The sequence below is a fragment of the Lampetra fluviatilis genome, chromosome 64 (assembly GCF_964198595.1).
Source record: "Lampetra fluviatilis chromosome 64, kcLamFluv1.1, whole genome shotgun sequence".
Classification (NCBI taxonomy): domain Eukaryota; kingdom Metazoa; phylum Chordata; class Hyperoartia; order Petromyzontiformes; family Petromyzontidae; genus Lampetra; species Lampetra fluviatilis.
Genome location: NC_136338.1, coordinates 1,561,293 through 1,577,983, shown reverse-complemented (window position 1 = coordinate 1,577,983; position 16,691 = coordinate 1,561,293). Strand labels below are relative to the sequence as shown.

General features: G+C 42.0%; 1 long non-coding RNA gene across 1 annotated transcript; it reads left to right on the top strand.

Annotated features, from left to right (window-relative positions):
* Window positions 1-12,845: 12,845 nt before the first annotated feature.
* LOC144951868 (uncharacterized) lies at window positions 12,846-14,932 on the top strand. Its single transcript, XR_013640536.1, has 3 exons — window positions 12,846-12,867; window positions 14,312-14,404; window positions 14,887-14,932. It is a non-coding gene; the product is annotated as an uncharacterized LOC144951868 (long non-coding RNA).
* Window positions 14,933-16,691: the final 1,759 nt, after the last annotated feature.

Here is a 16,691-nt window from a genome sequence, read left to right as displayed (position 1 = left end):
CTTTCATCCACAGACTCCATTAAATTTATGTCACTCTATCTCGTGTTTCCAGATATATAAATATGAAATTAAGTTTTCAGTCCCATTAAAAAAATTTATTCTGCAATTGGATGAGATCCCTTCAAGTGAACTCTTATCCAAACAAGGGGCTCTGCATTCCATGTGTGCGCTGCCATATGGAAGTAAACCCAAGGTGTTGTTTGTTAATTCACCGACTGGGGGAGAGTTAAGGGAAAATTAACTGAATAAAAAAACATGTAATGTGATGGTTTTTTGAGCAGTAATTTGGTGACTGGGCTGAGACTGTCAACCCGCTTTTACTTTAGAATTCAGTTAAATCACTTATGGCTGAAAACAGGATTCTGGCCCAGAATTTCAGGGGTGCCATCTCATTGGTTATAACCCTTGAGCTACCCAGCCACTACCAAGTAGCATGTTTTTTAAATATCGTATTTTCATTTCACTCGCATAACCGTTTACAAAACCATTTCAGATATGATTTGCCACTAGTGTTAGCCGTGGAAAATTCCACATGTTTATAGTGTATTGCGCTGTCCATTATACCATTAAGATGCGGTTGCATTTGGATGTTTTGTAAACGTAAATGCATGTAATTGTATGTACATATTGTTCTTACTTTTGCATTTCATCTTGTATTTTCTAACAGTGCAAAACCCCAGTCAAGCCAGTATGTGAAAACAAGGCTCTACCACAACTTGTCAAGAAAGGATGCTGTGAAGAATACGAGTGCCCATGTGAGTTTGTAGAGCACATTCAGATGGCCTTCACATTTTAAGCTGGGTTTTTCAACACCCCACTGAGCTTTGCCAATTATTGTTTTACTACATGCTCTTGTTCTATTGTAGGTGTGCATGATGGCTGTGAGAGAGCAGTCAACTGCCAGGAGATGACAGCACAGCACTAGTTGCAGTCTACCTATAGATTTTGTCCACTTTCTGGATAGTGTCTGTGGATTGAATCCATCTGTGCGGAGCTTTCAGTGTTATCCCCTTGTATGCGTGGGGATTTTCTCTGGGTACTCCAGGTTCCTCCCACTAAAACATGTAAATGCAGAACGCTTCTAAAAATAAGCGTTACGACCCTTGAGACAATGTAGAGGATTTAGAGGACTAAAGCCAAATATGCCATATATTTGACTGTTCAGTGTTCCAGGTACTTTCATAAGTATGATATTAAAGTTAGTGTAAAACCCACTACTTCTGTGAAGTGTTCACAAAAGTCTAAGGCTTTTGGCATCCGATTAGCAGTATAAGGAAACTTGTGTCAGTTCCCAGCATGACCTGCGCTCCTAGCCACCATATTACTTATCACCCTAGAGTAGGCTTGCTTTTATTAGGCTGCCATGTGCACAAACAGCCAATCAGAGCCAGCACATTAGGCACCAATAATGGCATTTTAGTAGCCCCCTCATTTTGACACAAATGTTGGTCATTGAGAAGCTTTATGAAAGGAAAATGACAAGTGTTTTTTTAAGCTAATGGGTTCTTTTATTTTACCAGTTAAGATCTACAGGACATACACCTGGACTCTAGTTAAACAACAAGGTTACAAGTTTGCCAATAGGTTGGACTCAATTGAAAATATAAGGTTTGATAATTAAACCATCGGATAACAGTAGTAATTTACAAAGTGAAAACATTGAAATTGAGTTGGGCAAGACACCGAACTGGATTATCAAATGACTGATAGGAAACAAATGGCCAATTGAGGGAAAAAGAAATAGACGAAGGCAAAAAATGTCATGGTGGGATGAGATCGGACAATTTTGAGCACGCAGGATGGAGGTGGTAAGAGAGTGTGAAGAGTGGAAGACATTGGTGGGGGTGTGGGGGTCCTTTTTCGTGTAGTGGGATGCTGAGGGTTAATACATAAATAATGCATCTTTGTGTATAGCAGGATGTAGGTAGGGCTGCTTGATTATAATGCTCTATTTTCTGTGTCCACTTTCACCCCCCTCCCACCCTACCCCCACTCTTAATGCAGGTTTTTGCAAAGGATGGGGAGATCCTCACTTTTTGACGTTTGGCGGCAATAAATATGACTTCCAGGGGGTGTGCCAGTATGTTCTGGTGCAGCAGATCAATCGTTCTGGGATAGACTGGAATTTTCACTTCAAAGTACTTATCGACACGTATGATTGTGGGGCCAGAGATGGAGTTTCGTGTCCCCAGAACTTGATCATTTCCTACGAGCAGTACAAAATTCGACTGGAGCGGAGAAACAACACAACCAACGTAAAGGTATGGGGTAAACTTAAATTGACGATTTATACAATAAATATGTGAGTTAGACCTCCAGGAAATGATGGTTTGGGATTGCTTTGTTTTCCAGGTATTATTGAATGGGATAATTACACAAACTCCCTACAAAATTCCAGGTGAGTTGCTCTGATTTCTATTTGATTCAATGCTGTACTTTATTTTACGTGTTTTCTTTTTGTTAGAATGGTGACCCAAGTCACTCTTGCAAATGCGAGTTACCATTTGATTAAACAAATAAACTTGTCCTTGAATATGAACGACTGCTGGGGGAAGTATTTAGGCCTGAATACCGAACGACTTAGTTTGATAAGTTGTGACTTGCAAATAACTGTAATTCAATAAGATAGGTTTGGACAAATACACCTCATCAATTTGGGACATCATTTAGGGATGGCACCACTGTTCGAGTTCAATATTACAGCAGCAGCCTCCATGGCTCCTCAATTCCCACGGTGCAAGCTGCAATCACACTGGCAGCTGATTGGCTGCGTGCATTGGGAGTAATGATATAATCCTCAGCAACCGCTGCCGCGTCCTTAGGCTTACAATTTCACTTGGAACCGCATATTTTTTAAAGTTACGTTTTAACCTAAATCATCTTGGAGTCAATTACAATCGCTGTGTTGATACAGAACGGATCTTCCTTGCAACTAGCTGGGTAACTGGCTAAATGAGACTTTGATTAATCCATTAATTGAATCGCAGCCTGCTGGATTGTTGGAGCATTTTCTTCTACTCCGACCCAAGATCGCAGTGATCCAGTGCATGGTGGTCGCCCTTCCAAGCACTATCCAGGCTCAATCCTTCATAGATTCTGAGGTCTGATAGGGTCGGGCTCATTCCTTGTGATTTGGTTATAGGATAATATTGTGCACCGTACCTGCTGAAAATATTTTACTCACGGAGTACCGTAATTATGGGGGAAATTACTCGATGATCCAAACCTTATCTGGAGTGCTTATATCGACGTTCAAGGTGGATTGGAAAAAAAAGTAATGTTCGGCATTTTCCAATATTGTATACTTGCTGATAACCTTCCTAAACAAGCAGACTTGCTCTAAGTAGTCTAATTAATTATAATTAGTACCATTAATATATGTTACAACAATGTATTCTTCCATAGATAGCAAAATGCATTTGAGACAAAAATGTATGCAGATTGTTTCGTGACGAACCTGTACCATTTGTGAAGGTAATTTCTCCATCGATTACACTGGAATCACCTTGACTGTGAACTTCGAGAAGATTAACTCTAGGATAACCTTTGATGGCCAATTGTTCGTCATTGTGCTGTCACACGCAATCTTTGGGAACAAGACGGAGGGGCAATGTGGTGAGTGGCCATTTCACGTTGCTGCAAACGCAGAGTGCTTTCTACAACACATTCCACTTAGCATACAATGCAATCTCCATATATATAAAAGGCAAAGTTGTGAATATGTGTCTGTTCAAAATGTTTAGCGTACTTCCCGACATGCAACAAACTGGAAATTTGCCATGTGGGTACCTTCCAGACTACACCATGCAAAAATTGTACAAATACACTTTTTTTGGGGGGGGGGGGAGGGGGAGGGGGAGCTCAATAATGCATATATTTTTTGCACGGCAAGTGAGCTGTGACGTCAAATTTGTCATGTGACCCGCGCATGTGGAAGCGTAACACATTGTAGTGTAGTGGTTAGCGCTCTGCGCTACGAACCCGGCGACCCGAGTTCGATTCCCACTCACGACCACCACCGGTGACGATTATTTGCACCGGTCCTGGGTCTCCCCTAGGTCGACTCAGCCTCAAACGAGTAACTGGTGTGGTGTTTGAACATCGCCACTGGGGAGACAAAGGTGGCCGGGCGTGGTGCTGTCACCCACCCTCTCGTTAATTTATATAGCATTTAAATGCTACCACATCTCTAGACGCTGTACAGAAATCAGTTGGCATAATATAGAGAGGGTGGGAGTCATTTTCATAGTTTGGGGTCCCAATTTGATGTATTCATATTTATTTATACTGTCTCGTTCATATTATCTTCGTGATATATGTTTTGTCTAAGTTTATTCACACCATTAGAATATAATGTGCATAGTTCATACATAGATTCATCGCGCAATTTGATTATTTGGTGGGTTAGGGTTATATATATAAAACCCACCCTTCACCTGTTGGCCCTGCCTTACAACAATTCCAGTCACATTTTGATGAACACTGATTCCACTCACCACTTTCCAACAACCAGACTAAATACATTTTTTTTCTCTTCTGTTTAGTTTAATTTAGTTACCATTTTCTCAGTGCCATCCGCACTTCAGGTTTTTGCTGAATGTGGCACATTATACATCTTGGATTTAAAGATTGACCAAACACTCACAATCACCAGAGAAAAAAATGAAACGCAATAGCCATTAACTGTTCAAAAGTCCTAGGCGTGAGGCAACTCCATTCACTTCCCAAAATGAAGAATGAGCTTAAGCAGTTGGTTCCAAACTGGTGGGGTCACGTGGCCCTGGGGGAGGGCGCAGTCTGCGCAAGGGATACCGTGCAGGACCATTTTTTGGATGTGTGTGGGGAACGTCGGCGCCACACTGCGGCAACAAAACACACTCCTACGCAACAGAAAACAAGTGCCTTACGAACACAAAACACACTGATACACAACATAAAACTAATTCCTGAGTAGCACAAAAAATACGTGTACACAGCATGAAACAAATGCCTTTATAACACTGCATTGGCGTGTACGTGTGATCGGTCTGTATTGTAGCCTGAGTAACCTTAGTTGTGTTTGGTAACGTATGTGGGCAGCGGGGCACGGGGACTAATCAACTTAATTGGGGGGCCTCCATAACAAAATCTAGGGAAAGATGCTTTAGGGCATGCGTCTCACTTTTCCATTGGTTGACCCTGCCAACCAGGGTTCCCCTTGTGAATGGAGGAGCCCTAAAGCTTCTTCCCCTAGATTTTGTTATCGAAGGAACCTAGTTGTGAATGGAGGAGGAGGCCGAGTGGTTGGCCACAGGCTTCATAGCTGCATTAAATGGACCGTTAATGTTGAGACTTGGGGATATGAAGGGAGCTCGCTTGGGGGCTTTGCCAGGTAGGACCCCTGGGAAGGGAGTTCATTTGCGTATGCTCCGACACTTGTATGTATGTTGAACTTCTTTCGCACCGTTCATATTCAATTGTGCTAATCCGAGGTGCGGGGAAGGACAACAAACTAGACACAAAAAGCAGTTCTAAAGAAATGAGATTTCAATCTAGATTTTTGCATCGGCTAAAGAGGTCAACGCAGCGATGTCCATTTCTTGGAAGACACTTCAGGAAGAAGGCTTCATTGCAGGGATATAGATATGCAGAGTATTTGACTGCTATACATTTTCACATGATAAGCTACTTCGTTGAGCTGTCATTTGTGGCCAGGTCGTTTCTGAGAAATGAGCTTTATACCTCAGTGGGCCTTTCCTGGTTAAATAAAAATAGTATATTTTTAGTTTATAAACGTTAATTGCCTGCTGGATTCAGGGCATTAAATATGAAGTATATTACGTATATTACAATTATATGATTTAAAAAAATGTCAACATCTGTTATAATTTGGGGTAATAGACCATTTGGGTTAACCGTTTGTTAAATACTTTAAATTGTACGTGAATTGAAGATTCCTGACACGAATGGGTTGTTTGACGTTTCAGGGAAGTGCAGCAACGTCCCGTCGAACGATTGTCGCTTGCCAGACGGTGTCCCAGTTTCCTGTGCAGCCATGGCAGGTGCCTGGAATACGACCACGTGTAGATACCCCACACCACCAACAACAACACCAACACATTGCCCATCCCAGCCCTGCGACATCCTCAAGAGCAGGTGTGTGTACATATATATTGTCTTAATTGCTGAGTCAAAGCACACACGATTATGATTTCACTAATATATAATGCATTGTGAGGGTGCTCTACAACAGGTCAGAACCCATTGAGATCGGTTACACAATCCAGAGTGGGTGGGGCACAAGCCCTCTGTTTTTACCAGTTACGTATGAATGGTGGGGCAATTTGCTACGATGATAAATTAGATTATGATTATTAATGTGATGATGATGATGATGATAATCTAGGTCAACTCCTTGCATATATAAGGCCATATTGGCATAAACAATTTTTATGTATTAACTGTGGCAACATTTTTTGCATAATGAAAACAAAAATGAACCAAGTACTGGGCCTTCAATAACTCCTTTGGAAATTAGGGAAAAGACTGACACATTTTCTAATTTTACGCAATGGGTTCTTTGTTTGAGCTTTATTTGCGAACCAGCCTGCTGCTTAATTGCTGATGCCACAGTCTTTCAATATGAGGGAAAATCACGATGGTCCAATGTGTCAGCATTTTGAAACACGTGAACATATTTGATTTTTATCCATAAAAGGATAGTTATTGTTTTAAACTGTCCTAATAGCTGCTTTTTTGGTACAGTGTCTTCATCTGAAACCCGATGGCTTTAAATGTAAGAGAGGCAGTTTAACACGTAGGCTTTCGCGACTAATGTCATCCATAATACAGTTTTTTTTTGGGTTAGATCGCGTAAATATATAAATGTGTCGTTAAACCCACCACCACCCGACACAGCCAATTAGTAAGGTTGATCACGTAAACAACATGCCAATACTAGTGTTGAGGTGTGAAACACGACACGAAGGCAGACCTTGTCGGGGCTGACGCCAAACGGTTTATTAAGGGCTTTCGCCTAGCTTTTTGGGAAGGGCTAACACAAGTCACTGGCTAAGCTAAATCTCCCCAGGGGAAAGGGTACTGGGAAATCCTTACGCCTTCCAGGCTAACGGGCTCTTCCCACAGCGCTGACCGACGGTTCATCCAACTCGGCCAGCCGGGTAAAGTAGCCCCCCTAGCCTAGTGCTATTTCTCCTTTACCCTGGGTCCCCACTTCCCCACCGCTCACGTTCCCGGTTCCCGGCGAAGACCCCGTCTACGTCACCGGTCCCCCCTCAAATACCCCGAGGGGACATGACGTCACTCCTCTCGAGGCGAGTGTGACATCCCGTCATCATTCTACTCCTCAACACTAGTACAGCACACCAGTGTGTTGGAGAGCAAAGCACAACATTTGCAATTTGAGTACGACGTTTCGCCAGCAAGTTGTAATTATGGGTTTAACGACACATATTTACGCGATCTAACCCAAAAAAAACTGTATTATAGATGTAAGAGAGTATTTTCCACCAAATGAGGATCAAGTTTTTAGTTTCACTAAAACATTTTTAGTAATGATACATGCAACACGTGCTTTCTAGACAGCAAGAAGCACGAGTGTGACCAAAGTATAGGTCCTCCCATCATGCCTGGAATGTCACGTGACATCAACATACTAGGTACACAATCCCTCCAGTCTTATAGATCTCCATCTCAAATATGTAAAATATATATTTTGTGTGTATTAAATATTCTGACTCTTTTGTTGCCAGCCTATACACTTAGAATTGATTTAGTTATTTCAGTGTTTTGACAATGTACATAAATAGTAGATCGGCATCTGTGTACCAGGGATCACAATCATCATAATTAGTCTGACCATGCTGCCCATAGTTCTACATGGTTCTTGCTTCACTCTTATTTCAAGTGCCTTAATAGGTGCTTTCTGACAGCACTCACCACAACACTTACCCCAGAAGCCTACCCGAGGATAAACTTATGGATTTATGCCTTTGTGTATGCAGTTTGTTCGCTGATTGCAACAAAATGTTGTCCCCGGACATCTATTATGATTCTTGCGTCTTTGACAAGTGCGCACAAAATACGAGCAATGCTGCATGTGCCAGTATCAAGGCCTACTCCAAGGAATGTGAAAAATTCGGCTTCTGCATTCCATGGAGGGAAAACACAAATGGGACATGCGGTAAGTACCCTTCCAGTGAAGTGTTTTTTTCCATACATTTAAAAGTAAAAAGATCCAGCCATTATCCATCCAACAAATGGATGTCATGCATAAGGATTTTGTGACTGTACTTCACCACCCTAGTTTGTCAGGGTTGGTGAAGAGAGGGTAGGACTGGTTCTGACATCACTCGCCATGGATGGGAATCAAACTCGGCTCGCCTTGTTAATAATGCAGTGTCCTTTGCTACCTCTGCACACCGAAGGAGGAATATTTACTGGGTGGTAAATACAGTTCACCAACTCGCACTCACTCGTGTGGTGCAGTATAATGGGTGTGGTGAAGCTATATCAGCTATAAATATCTACATATCTTTAGTACGTCACGATTGTGTGTTCTTACAGTGTACTGTAATATTCTGTATGTTTTTGTTTACAGATATCACTTGTCCAGAAGGAAGAGTTTACCATCAGTGCAGTACAACCTTTGATAAAAGCTGCAATTTGAAGTAAGATGTATTAAAATTGTAATGTGTGAATTTTATTGATATCGGGATTTAAGTAACGTATTCTTGTCTGTCTATGAAGTCAAAAGAAAACAGGGAGATCGACACATCAGTCTCATGGGGTCTCTACATAAATGGTGTGCTGTTTTCATGGCTACTACCAACCGGTTTTCTTGGGCCCAAGAAAAACTAAGGAACTGAGTCAGGGCCCTGCCTCTGGTTCCTATCACTCTGTGAGCCATTCGTGTTTGTGGGCTCAGCCACGCAACTGCCCCCTACCCCCCTACCTAATCACGGCAGGTGAAAATATTCCTTATGGGGTGGGGGGGCTGAAATTTATTTTTCATGAAATGTTTTAATGAATTAAATGTGTTTTCAAAGTTTCTGTTAAAAAACAAGAGAGCACAATTTTGTCAGCTGGGCGACCCGGGGCTGTGGCTATATAAGTGGCCTGTAATCCTTCCCGAGGGCGTCGAGGAGGCGCTTATACCCTGGCTCACCCGGGGAAGGCGACACAGCATAATGTGGGACTCCCATCTGTTCCATTTGTATAGGATAGAGCGTCAGCCCCCTCGCTACCGTGTGTTTTCTGTGGGCGCTACAGTTTCCTCCGACATGTAAATAATCACATAATTACTCGATAAAATCTTCATATTTAGGCGACTGCAGAGCTTGAGAAATTGTTGGTGCCGGCCCCACCGCTTGGCTGCCTTCCCACTTGTCTGTGGTTCGTCCTTCCGAGTTGTTGTCTCTCTCTTTGTGAAGTGAGCAACAACTGTGCACGTTTCTAGTAAAAATATGTTTTAGATTATTAACAGAGCACTAGAAGACTGACACGCAAGGACACCAGTTCACGAATTGCTACCACGTGCTCTGCTCTTATCATCATGACCATGATGCAGACAATACTGTATGAACTATTACTAGCAGTATCATATGGAAGATAGAGTAGTTTCCTAACTGCTGTATTTTCCATGAACTATTCGCAGAGACATCCCAGACATCAACATCAGCAACAGAACATATGAGGGATGCTTCTGCCCAGAAGGAGAGTTTCTCTTCACCTCTACAGACCCCTCAATGAAGGAGTCTTTATGCGTATCAGACTGTGGTACGTAGACAGTGCCTCTACCTCAACGTGACATACGCAGGCCGCTGAATTTCCAGTTTTTAATGCTTAATATATGTGAGGAATTGGTGTGTTATTATGATTATTATGGTGATAAGGGTGATGCAAATGGCAGTGCCATGATAATTGTTTAAACATGTTTAATCAACTGCTGAATTTGTGTTTCAGGCTGTGCTGGATCCAATGGTGAACGTAAAAAGGTAAAACTTGGGTCACTCGATGCTACACGTGTCACTGAATCTAATATTTGTATACACAGTTGCCAGTCGAGAGTAATTGAGTGAGGGAGTGAGTGGTGTCAATTTTGACCTTTTCAAAAGGGGCTAAAAAGGCGAAATTTTTCTCTTTGTTGAAAACAAAAACATTCCAAAATTTCCTATTGAAACAGGGCAACATTTTTTAATGTAATTTTTACCCTAGGCTATGCTTGATTGCATCTGGAGGTTTTTAAGAGTGCTGAATAGAATCTAATTTTGAAATCGGTAACACGCAAAAAAAATTTTCAATCTAGGTCACCAGGTCCTATCTAAACCAGATCTTGTTTCTTTTTATTCTTTAATTCTGCTGATATCTACTCTGCCCTTCACAGTGATCTCTCTGATGGGTTGCTTACTGCTGTCAATAAGGAGAAGCATGCAGTGGCCTAAGTTTGTGTTTAAGGCGTTTACAAATCACCACCAATAATATCTAGGCAAAAGCCTCCCCCATATTCTTCTCTTCCTTGCTTTCCTTGTTTGTTGCCGTCCAGGAGTGGCCTCTGAACTCTCTTATTTTGATTCGACCTCTCCAACAAACCCCCATGAATTAAGACTACTTCAAAATTATTGTGTCATGTTCCAAAAAAAATAGCAAATTTGGAAAGCTTCCGTCAGTCGTGACACTCCTTACACTTGGAACAACACTGCAGCTGATTTAAAATTGAAAAACCTTTCTTTTCAGTTTGTAAAGATCTGTTAGATTCACTGGGAGCAGTGGCACAGTCATCTATGTACCGCGCTACGAACCCACGGCTAACATCAGTGGCGAATTATATCAGAACTGGTTCAGGGCACGCGATTTTAACCACCTGCACTGACCAGTGTGATGAAGTATGGGTAAAGAACCTCCATGACTCGTACCAATTGGAGAGGCCTTAATTCATCAGTGGATTGACAAAGCGTCTATGAAATCTAACATTGTATTCACTACTCTGACAATAGTGTATTTGAGCGATGTCTCACTTATGTATAACTGTTTAAATGTTAAATTATATTTCATCTCCCTTATGATTTCGTTTATGTTGCTTTGGTCCTGCGTTGCACTTTTATGCTCCGCTGTTCTGTATTAGCAAATATCTCCCTTGAAAAAGAGACTTTTGGTCTCAATGGGTTCTCACGAGCTGTTATATAACGATCACTTGACCTAAAATGTAATTGACAAATAAAAGTTGAAGCTACACCACCGTGGTCAGTTCAGTGTTGTGGTGACATTAGACTCTATTGGTGGCCCTCAGCCTGTAGTGGAAATTCAATATTGCCATGAAAAAGGGACAATCCTCCTCTCACAAAGACGACTGTTAAATTGGTTGGGACAGGCGCAACTCACGCTGCCCCTTCCACCTCTCTCCCCCCACAGCTAAACGAAGTGTGGGACAGCGACTGCAACGTTTGCGAGTGTAATGCCGGGACGCGCTCCGTGGTTTGCAAACCACGTGCGTGCACGCCCTTGGGGTACAATAATTGCACTGAGCCCGGCTGGGCGATCAGAAACCCCAGCGACGCCTGCTGCCCCGAGTGCAGTAAGTGCATGCGTGCTTGTGTGTGGTGACGTGGCCGAGCGGAAGCGCGTTCACTGCTTGTTGCAGAGCTTTGTGGTTCGAGCCCCGCGGCTGCCCTGTTTAATACTGCGGGTGTATTAATAAAAAATACAAACTGTTTGCGTTACAGTGGACATTAAAGATCTCATGACTATTCGAAAAATATTAGGCCATGTGTGCCAATGTTTTGGTCCAAATGTGATAAATTACTGTAATTGAAAATTATTCATTGGGAAGACAAATAGCAACATTGCCACTTAATGGCAGACCAACACACACTTGCAGGCCAGTTCTGCATTCACCTTGTGCTAAGCAGGGACAACTGCCATTGGGGGTCCCCTGCCGCAAGGCGCCTTGAGATGTACCGCATGAAGGCACAGGATAAATATTAAATGACGATACATAAATGCGTGCACACACACAAGCTTGCGTACGTGTGCGTGCATGCTTGTATTTGTGTGTACTTATCTTTGTACAATGTGCTGCAGATACTTCTGTTCACATAAGCATGAAATAAATTCAGTGGAGAGATGCCATAGATAACAGGGTGGGTTTTTCGTGGGGGGCTGAAGTCTTCTCTAACCCTGCCAGTATGCCAAGTGGGGAGCAATATTGATCCTGCCTATGCAAGTGTGTGTTTTTTTTAACTTTCTTAAGGAAATCTGCATCTCATTGTTCAAATGTGTGTTTTATTTGCTTGTTTCAGTGCGGGTGTGCCTTTACAATGGAATAAGATACCCGGTAAGAGTTGTCACTGCCTTCATTGACAATCTGCCTGTGTGTGACAGTGTGTGTCTTTGTCTTTGGCTCTGCCCGACCTTAATATATCCTTGCCAACAGCACTTGCCCTAACAGGCTATATGGGAGATATTTGTACAGAAAAATAGTCTGATTAATACCGACTGTGTTTTAACAAAAAAAAAAGTGCGCCGTCAATGGCTGTAGATGCCATGATATATTTTGCAAGAGTAGGCTATTGTGTGTCAACGTCGTGGTTCAAATTTGCCAAAGTTGAAAAATGATCCACAAATTACACAATGGGGGTTAAGCATATCAAGTACCTCCTCCCCTCCATGGGCAGACCACAAAGTTTGGGAAATTGTTGGTGGCGGTTTCTGGCTACCTTACAAATATTGTCTGCGGTTTCTCCATAGGTCAGCGCCCAAGTGCCTTCGATGGATTGCTCCACTTGTGAGTGCACGAATGAGACCGATGATGCAACAAAGTTTAACAAGATCACGTGCGAGAAGATAATTTGTAATCAGACTTGTCAAACGGTGAGATCGACCGCACACCTGTTTCACTCTGTCTGCATGCACCCTCCTGGATTTTCTCCACACTGGAATAAAATAGAGTAAAGATTTCACCAAATATCCTAATGAAGGACCAACCCTGTTGTAGCCTGACCTTATTTAAAGGGGCGGCATATACGAACTCAGGGTGGGAAATGTCACAGACATTAAGAAGAAACATTCTCACAGCAGACTCTCAATCCCTATTCTCCCTGACAGGTAGACTCTCTCAATCTCTAATCTCTCTGGTTGGGCAGCGCATTGTGTTCATATCCCTCAACTTAAATCCTGGACAGAAGTTGTCTCATATCATCATCACCCCACTCTGGGGGTGATAAAATAGGTACAACTATGTGGGTAGTTGGGAAGCCAACAGTGATTGTCCTACGAAATGACTTGGCCCTGCCATTGAAATGTAGAATATGCGCCATTGGCTCAGAGCTGTAAACAATAAATGGTGTCCCACCATGATTTGTCATTGGCTTTTTAAACTTACGCAATTTATATAAACATACGTGAACAAAATTACAACTATTCATAAAACATGTATGGCATACAGTACTATGAAGGTATTTTGTTGGAAATGTTATTTATACAGTGGGCATAAAAGTATCATCAATTATAACGTAATTGTAGTTAGACTGCAGATTGAACTGCATGGTTGAAATGTTATCAGCATATTCCTTCTTTGCTTACATTTTATTTATTGTACTAAAATGCTTGAGCGATATTCAAAATCACAGAATGCCATGATGGACACGTGGAGGTTAGATGGATGAGACTCAAAGGATATAATCTACACAATACCAAGTGTGTGCAGTGTATGTGTTGTTTCAAACTGGAGTGCCAAAAACTTTGGTCATGAATTCTGTCTTTTAAGTTTGTGTATATACATATATGCAATGATCGCAGTATTTAATCAATAACCATAATCTATCCACTGCTGGATGAAGGCCTCTCCAAGCCATTGTCATCCCTCAGCCCTGCAATAACACAATCTATCTTGCACACGAGCTGAACTCATTGCTCCATCTCTCTCGTTGACATCCTCTCTGTGGTTAATCTTGACCACCAGTCATCATACCTTCTCTCAACGTGTCCTGGCGAAGCCCAATTATGTTTGTTATGTTGTCTAGATTATGTATGCTCTGACCTAAATGTTACTGTTTCTGTCCATGAGTTGTAATTGCAATGCTCAATTGGGATTGTTCATAGTAATCATTGCCCACTACTCCAAAACGTGGCAGTCCTGAAAGAGAGTCTTGAGACTGGGTAAACAAGCATAACCATAAATATTAATGTTAATTTTATTTTTCAATATCCATGTTTGTGAGAAACATGTTATAGAAGGTAACAACCCCAATTAAACAGAATTCGCCACGAGGAGTAACCTTTATGCCTTTCATTGTTTATGTCTCAAATCCTGCAGGGATATGAGTACGTGGACCAACAGGGTGTGTGCTGCGAGTGCAGGAAGACAAACTGTACTTTTAACATGTCTGGAAGAGTAATCTTGCTACAGGTAAAGTGTCCATATAACACTTAGTGCAGACTCGATACTTACCATGTAATAGCAGTGCCTAAATGCCATGTATACACACACACGCTCATTAGAGGTGGCTGAGTGACGTAATATAACCGTGGGTTATCTGACCCTTTCTGTCTGTCAGGATCATTCCAAGCACGCATTTCTGTATGCTTCTTTGCACAATTTTCAGCTGGGATGGAATTCAGATTTCGACTATCTGTGATTAAACCAAATTATGAAGAGTAATGAATTCATTACGTTTATTAATTGCTGATCGGTAACCCACGTTATATCATGTTTGTGTGTATGTAACGGAGTGCTACATACCTAGTGGAAGTGTTCTGTTCATAAAGATGGTGGAAAATGCCACAATCTGCAATTCTACAATAATGTTTTACTTGGTTTGTTATTTTCCAAGTGAGCAAGCATGGTCATAGTTAAAGTTGTTAATCATGACGTGATTTGTGTTGATGTAGCCTGGTGAGACTGTGCAAGACCCTCAAAACAACTGCACGACTCTGCATTGTGACTCTAGCATTGGAGGGCCAATTGAGAGGATACAAACCGGTTGGTGTCAGTACAAGAATCCTGAAGATTGCCCACCGGTAACAACACACAGCAGCATTTCAAGGACACCGTGTTAAGAAGTGTGTTGTGGGGAGGTGGCTGGGTAACTCAGAGGTCAGAGCAAATGACCGGGCACTGCTGAAAACCTGGGTTCAAATCCGGGTTTCAGGTGCCTGTCATTAAACCGAGTTGATGGTCTGAGCCCAGTCGCCCAGTGACTGCAAAATAAAACCATCGCATTGAATTTGGCAATGCACCTCATTTAAGCTTTTGTAGTATTTTGTTTGTCAATATCTATGTTTGTGATCAATATATCATAGCAGGTTGCACAATTCGTTCTCATATCATAATGTAACCATTCCGTTTATGCAAAAATAATCACTACGAGTGATATCCATGCCTTGACACTTGTTTCTCTCTCCCAAATCCTGCAGGGTTATGAGTTCATCCACAGAGAGGGGGAGTGCTGTGGAGTGTGTGAGAAGACAAAGTGTGTCTTTAACATGTCTGGAGCAGTCACCATGCTGGAGGTAATGTGTCTTCAAAGCACTTGGGACAGATTTGATATTTTAACGTTAATTCCCAGTGTCTACATGAAGTATATATATGCACAAAGTAGAGATGGCTGTGTGGCTCATTGGGTAAATATAACGGTCTTAGTGAAACGGTGAGTGTACGAGACACTGACCACCACCGTCTGAAAGCCTGGATATTAATCCATGCAGCCGCCTGTGATTAAACCAGGTTCTGAGTAATCGAGTTGAAGTTTTCAGCCCAGTAACCAACGGCTGCACAAAAAGAGCACAACATTATATTCGGTTTTCACTTCATTTTAATTAATTGCAGCTCTTGAGAAGTAAAAATATCTGACTGTGATGTGACGAACATTACTCTCCGTGGCAAATAATCACTTAGGTATTTATGAAACATGGCACTAAACACTTTATGGGAGTCTTTTGTTCACCCTGTTCACCGGTTGCCCTAATTGAAAATGCCAAGATCATAATTTCTAGAAGATGTCTTTTTTACATAAGTCTTGTTATTTTTTAAGTGAGAAAACATGGGCGTAGTTGTCTGTTATTGATCTTCACATGTTTTGTGTTTATGCAGCCTGGAAAGACTGTGCAAGACCCTCAAAACAACTGCATGACTTTGCATTGTGAATCTACCATTGGAGGGCCAATTGAGAGGACACAAACCGTTCAGTGCCAGTACAACAATCCTGAAGATTGCCAACCGGTAACAACACACAGCAGCACTTCAAGGACACCGTGTTAGGAAGTGTGTTGTGGGGAGGTGGCTGGGTGACTCAGAGGTCAGAGTGATGAGCTCTGGCACTGATGAAACCCGGGTTCCAAATCCGTGTTTCAGGTGCCTGTCATTAAACCGAGTTGATGGTCTGAGCCCAGTCGCCCAGTGACTGCAATATAAAATCATCGCATTGAATTTGACAATGCACCTCATTTAAGCTTTTGTAGTATTTTGTTTGTCAATATCTATGTTTCTGATCAATATATCATAGCAGGTTGCACAATTCGTTCTCATATTAGAATGTAACCATTCCGTTTATGCAAAAATAATCACTACTAGTGATATCCATGCCTTGACACTTGTTTCTCTCTCCCAAATCCTGCAGGGTTATGAGTTCATCCGCAGAGAGGGGGAGTGCTGTGGAGTGTGTGAGAAGACAAAGTGTGTCTTTAACATGTCTGGA